The sequence below is a fragment of the Vulpes lagopus genome, chromosome 11, assembly GCF_018345385.1.
Source record: "Vulpes lagopus strain Blue_001 chromosome 11, ASM1834538v1, whole genome shotgun sequence".
Classification (NCBI taxonomy): Eukaryota; Metazoa; Chordata; class Mammalia; order Carnivora; family Canidae; genus Vulpes; species Vulpes lagopus.
The window spans coordinates 107,840,358-107,846,907 of NC_054834.1; positions in this window are offsets into that span (position 1 = coordinate 107,840,358).

Sequence of the window (6,550 nt, forward strand, 5' to 3'; positions counted from 1 at the left end):
AAAGAAACTTATTACAGTCTGTAGCTCCCAGAATTTCAAATAACAGAGTCTACACTAAACTGAGTATGTTATATAACTCAAACGTTGTCTGCATTATTTATTTGTATTCAGGGTCCAAGACAAATCATAAAGTTGAGATCAGAGAGGCAGCAGTGGGAATTATAATAAAGTGTGGATCGCCGAACACGAAAGTAAAAAGCATTGATTTTCCAGAATGTTTAAGAGTCACGGAATTCAACTAAGCCGGATCAGGGAAACGATGAAACTAATCATGGGCAGCATCAACCTTCTCACACTGAGTTTGCCTCTATTTAGATAGGCATGGGTCTGGAAGTTCCTTGGTGCCCTGAATTTGTTATTGCTATGACTAGAAAGGATACTTAGTTTCATGAAAAACGTAGAATGCATCACTTTATGACTGAGGACAGAATTCAAACTGTCCTCCAGCAACCCCCCAGTTCAGGAGTGAACAATGGGGGCTACGTTGGTGCTGTGAATAACATGACTGCAAGTACTGGGGCCTGAAAGACTCCAAAACCAATTGCTCGAGCCATCTCATAGTCCAAGTCACCTAAACAAACCTAGCTTGTCACTAAGCCACCCATTTCTCTTCCCCCTCTGTCAATGGAGAGATTTGGAATTCAAGTTTACTGAGTCTCTCCCATGAGGCTAAAATGCCTCTACAAACACCCTCAACTGAAAATAATAAAAACAGTGGTAACAAGAAACCCCTGAGAAATGACTGATAAATATTCTAGGGGAGGGTTTACAGTAGCAGAGCATAGAGAGCATTGTGGCAGTGCCCTGGGAAGACAGACTTGGATGCTCTGTCTATGTCTCTCATAGTCACCTGGCGTGCTATCGTCAGAGTAGGTAGGCAGGGGAAAGAGACACAGATTAAAGCCATTTCAGACTCCACCCTCCAGTCATCACAGAACTACACACATGTGCACACACACAAAATAAATGCATATAATAACACTCCTTGTTGAAAAAATATTAGGTCTAAAATATGGCAATCCTAACAAAGAATTTACAATGAAATGTAAATTATGTATTTGACACATGCACAGATTCACTTTATTTATTTTTTTTTTACTTTTTATTAAAGTGTATTTGGAAAAATATTTTATTAAAGAATTATTTGAAAAGATTTTTAAAGTTCATCTACTTTGATAATGCTCAAAGAAAACATTGGTTATTTAGAGACTGCTCATTCTCAGAACTGAATATCTCATCACTAAGATATATATTTATTCTGTGAGAAAAAAAATGGAAAAAATTATGTATACTTAAAAATCTATTTATAGAAGATCTTAAAACTGGAGTGAGTTACTGGTATAATTTATTATCAACCTACTGGTTCAATCACATTTAATTTGAGCTAAAGTCTATATCAAAGTTTAGATAAGAATTTGTGTTGCAACTCCTAAGGGCAATTTTTTACTTTTAATTTTTAATCTATTATTTTTTTAGTTTTGTTTAAGTAAAAGTGGCCCTTAAAAACAGCTTCTAACATATTCAAGTCTGCAAATGTTAGTTGGAAGAAACTATTGCAACTATAGATACAGCAACCACTTAAACACTGTACAATCCCTAGCAACATTAATATAAATTTTCACACTAAATTCTATTTTCCTCAGTTCTAATTATCAAATGCAACAAATCTGGCTTTCAACAAAAAATTGTGAGGCATAAATAAAGCAAGAAAAAACATAATCTGAAAGGACAAAAGAAGTATTAAAACCAAATTCAGATATGATGCTTGCTTTATAAGTATCAGACAGGAAATTTAAAATAACTATGATTAATATGTTATTGACTCTAACAGAAAAGGTAGAAACATAAAATATCCCATAAATTACCCAATGTAGAGAGATATATATAAATTCTAAGAATGTATGAAAATGGTAGAAATGTAAAATATTATAACAGAATTGAATAATTCCTTTGATCGGCTCAATAACAGACTGTTCATGGCTAAGGAAAGAATCAATGGACTTGAAGACATATCAATATAAACTTCCCAAATTAAAATGCAATTGGGGGGAAAAAAGGTGGAGAAAAAGGCAGTTACAAATGTGTAACATAATAACATAATAGGAATACCAGAAGGAGAAAAACAAAAGAAAACATTACAGAAAAAATATTGGAAGTAATAAGAACTGAGAATTTTCCCAAACAAATGACAACCAATAAATCAAAGATCCTGGAAGCTCAGAGATCACCAAGCAGAATAAATATGGGGAAAAAATTATACAGGTAAGCCTATTATGTTCAAACTGCAGAAAATCAAACACAAAGAGGAAACCTTAAAGAAGCCAGAAGAAATAAAACACCTTAACTATAGAAGAACAAGAATTAGATCATACTTGTCTTTGGAAACTACACAAGAAAGAAGAAAGAGAAGGAAAATGTGTAAAGTGTTGAAAGAAAAAAAAGATCAACCTAGAATTCTGACCAAATTAAATTCTATTTGAAATTGAAAAAGAAATAGTCTTTAAAACAAAAAACAAAGGGAATTTGTTACTTGTAGACCTGCAGTGTAAGATGTGTTAGAAGTTTTTCAGAGAGAAATAATATTGTTACAATACCAAACCTTCCAACTTGATCCTTAGTTTCAGTGCATCCCCAATAAAAATCCCAATACATTATTTCGTGGAAATCAACAGAGTGATTATAAAGTTTATATGGAAAGCAAAAGATCCATAATGTCTAACACAATATTAAAGAAAAAGAATAGCTACAAGATAGTCATTACACAACTTCAAGACTTACTATAAAGCTATAATAATCAAGGCACTGCAGTTCTGGTAAACAAATAGATCAATGGCACAGAACAGATAACCCAGAAAGAGACTACACAAACACAGTCAACTGATCTTTGGAAAAGGAACAAAGGCAATGGCAATAAAAAATTGCTCTTTCAACAAATGGTACTATAACTGGATATCCATGTGTAAAAGATGAATCCAATGACCTTACACCTTACACAAAAATTGGCTCAAATAGGTCATAGACTTCAATGTAAAACACAAAGCTCTAAAACTTCCAGAAGATAACATAGGAGAAAATCTAGGGGACTGTGGGCTTGACAGAGCTTTTAGACACAACAGCAAAGTATGATCTATGAAAAAAAAATTGCAAATCAGTTTTCATTAAGATTTAAATTTCTCTCTAAAAATACTGTTAAGAGAATGTAAAGACAATCTACAGACTGCGAGAAAATAGTAACAAAATAGGTGTCTGATAAACCACATGTATCTAAGACATCCAAAACTACTCAAAAGTCAACAATTTAAAAAGCAACCCAATTAAAAAGTGGGAAAAGATTAGAACAGACATCTCACCTGAAGATATACAGATGGCAAATAAGGCTTCTCATCATATATCATTAAGGAACTATGAATTAAAACATAAATGAGATACCACTGCACACATCCGAGAATGGCTAAAATCCAAAATACAATACCAAATGCTGTTGAGATTATAGAGCAAAAAGAACTCTCATGCCTTGCTGGTGGAAATGCAAGCCACCTTGCATAGCCACCTTGAAAGACACTTTGGCAATTTCTTAAAGATACTGAGTGTAATCTTACCGTGTGATCAGGAACCATGCTTCTTGGTTATTTATCCAAAATGAATTGAAAACTTATCTCCAGACAAACACCTACACATGAATGCTTACAGCCGCTTTATTCATAATTGCCAAAACTTGAAAGCAACCAAGATGTTCTTCAATAGATGAACAGATAAACTGTGATAACCTACTCAATGTAGTAATAAGAAATAAGTTATCAAACCATGAAAAGACATGAGGAAATCTTAAATGTATATTGCTAAGGGAAAGAAGCCACTCTGAGGAGACTGCATACTATATCATTCCAATTATGTGAGATTTTGGAAAAGACAAAATTAGGGGGAAAATAAATTGATCAGTAATTTCCAGACATTAGAGAAGGTGTAAGAGAGAAAAACTGGAATTATATAAAATGTTTAATCAAAACAAAAAAAGGCACAAAAAGAGGAAAGGGAAAAAGAGAAACAAAAAAGAAATGCAATGAATAGGAAATAGTTACAAATATGGTAGATATTAATGCAGCTCTATTCATAATCACTTTAAATGCAAATGGACTAAATATGCCATGAAAATACAGAGATTATCAGGGTGACAATAGACCTGAAGACCGAGACGAAAAGGCCTAACTATATGTCATCTATAGAAATCTACTTTAAAAATAAGGACTCCTTTAATAGATTAAAGGTAAAGGGATGGGGAAAGAAATACCATGCTAATAATAATTAAAATAAAGCTGATAGCTACATTTATTTTAGGCAAAATAGATTTCAGAACAAGAAACACTAGCAGGAATAAAGAAGCATTTCATAATGATAAAGTGCTCAATTCTCCATAAAGACATAACAATCCTTATCATGTATGTACCTCACAACAGAGTGTCAAAATATCTGAAACAAAAACCGATGGAATTGCAAGGAAAATAGACAATTAACTATTATAGTTGGACATCAGCAACCCTCTTTCAGTAATTGATAAATCAAACAGGCAGAAAATCAGTAGGGATATAGATGATCTGAACAGAACTATAAATCAACTTGATCTCATTGACATTTATAGAGTATTCCATTAAATAACGGAAGAATACACATCTTTCTCAAACTCACATGGAACATTTACCATAATAGACCACATTATGGGCATTAAAATACCTCTTTAGCAGTTTAGAAAGATAGAAATCATGCAAAGTATATTCTCACACCACGATGAAAATCAATTTAAATTCAATAACTATCAATAACAGAAAGTTGCAAACCCCCCAAATATTTGAACATCACACAGCACACTTATAAGCAACATGTGATCAATGAAGAAGTTTCATAAGAAATTAAATTTTAACTAAATTTAAATGAACAATTTATCAAAATTGGTGGAAAGCACAGGAAACAATGTTTGCAGGGATATGTACAGAATTAAATACATTAGAAAAGAAGTTATTAAATCAATAATCTTAAATTTCTACTTAAGGCCTTAGAGAAAAAAAGAGCAACTTAAGCCTAGAGCAAACAAAAGAAAGAAATGATACAAAGTTAAACCAGTAATAAATAAAATTAAAAACATAAAAATGATACAGAAAACCAATAAAATCAAATGTTTGTACTTTGATAAGATGAATTAAATTGATAATCTCTAGCCAGGCTAACCAAAACAAAAAAATAAAATAAAATTTGAAAAAGCATGTGTGAGAGAGAGAGAAGACAAATTACCAATATCAAGATAAACAAGAAGGGCTATCACTATTGATCCTATGGACCTTAAGAGGATAATGCTGGGACATTATGGCTGAATCTAAGAGTGGGGAAAAAATATGCAAGGTGAACCTGGAACATCTTGCAGTGTTGGAAATGAAGAAGTATTATAAAACAAAACAAAACCTTGTGGGAGATATGTCACAGGGACTTAGGACCATTTTAACGCTCTTTCAAACAAGACATCCAGATGGCCAGCAGACTCAAGAAAAGATGCTCAACATCACTCACCATCAGAGAAATACAAACCAAACCACAATGAGATATCATCTCACACCTGTCAGAATAGCTAAAGGGAACAACAGAGGAAACAACAGATGTTGGTGAGGATGCAGAAAAAGGAGAACCCTCTTATCCTGTTTATGGGAATGTAAACTGGTACAGCTACTCTGAAAAAAAGTTAAAACTAGTTATCCTATGACCCAGCAATTGCACTACTGGTATTTGCCCAGGAGATATCATCATAGTGATCTGAAGGGGCACCTGCACCCCAGTGTTTAGAGTAGCAATGTCCACAATAGCCAAACTATGGAAAGAGCCCAGATGTTCATCGACAGATAAATGGATAAAGATGTGTGTGTACACACACACACACACACACACACACACACACACACTGGAATATGCCTCATCCATCAAAAAGAATAAAATCTTGGCATGTCATGATGTGGATGGAGCTAGAGTGTGCTATGCTAAAGGAAACTTGTCAGTCAAAAAAGACAAATACCATATGATTTAACTCATGTGGAATTTAAGAAACAAAACAGATGAACATAGGGGAAGGGGAAAAGAAAGAGAGAAACAAACCATAAGAGATAGAGAACAAACTGAGGGTTTAGGAGGGGAGGTGGGCAGGAGATGGGCTAAATGAGTGATGAGTATTAAGAGGGTACTCATTGTGTTGACCACTGGGTGTTATATGTAAGTGATTTAATCACTAAATTTTACTCCTGACACCAATATTACACATTTATTAACTAATAAATTTTGGTTAATTTTATTAACTAAAATTTAAATAAAAATTTGAAAACGAAAAAATAAAAATAAATAATTCCCTTTCAATGGCCAAAGCTAAGCCAATTCGAGCATGAAAATAGTAATTATTGGTTTATAAATCAAAGTATAAATTAAATATCATGATTCCTTAATTATATGCATAAAATATTTAATTAATAGATAAATGGGGGATAAGAGATGAATCTCCCATATAGGAGAATTCCAAATG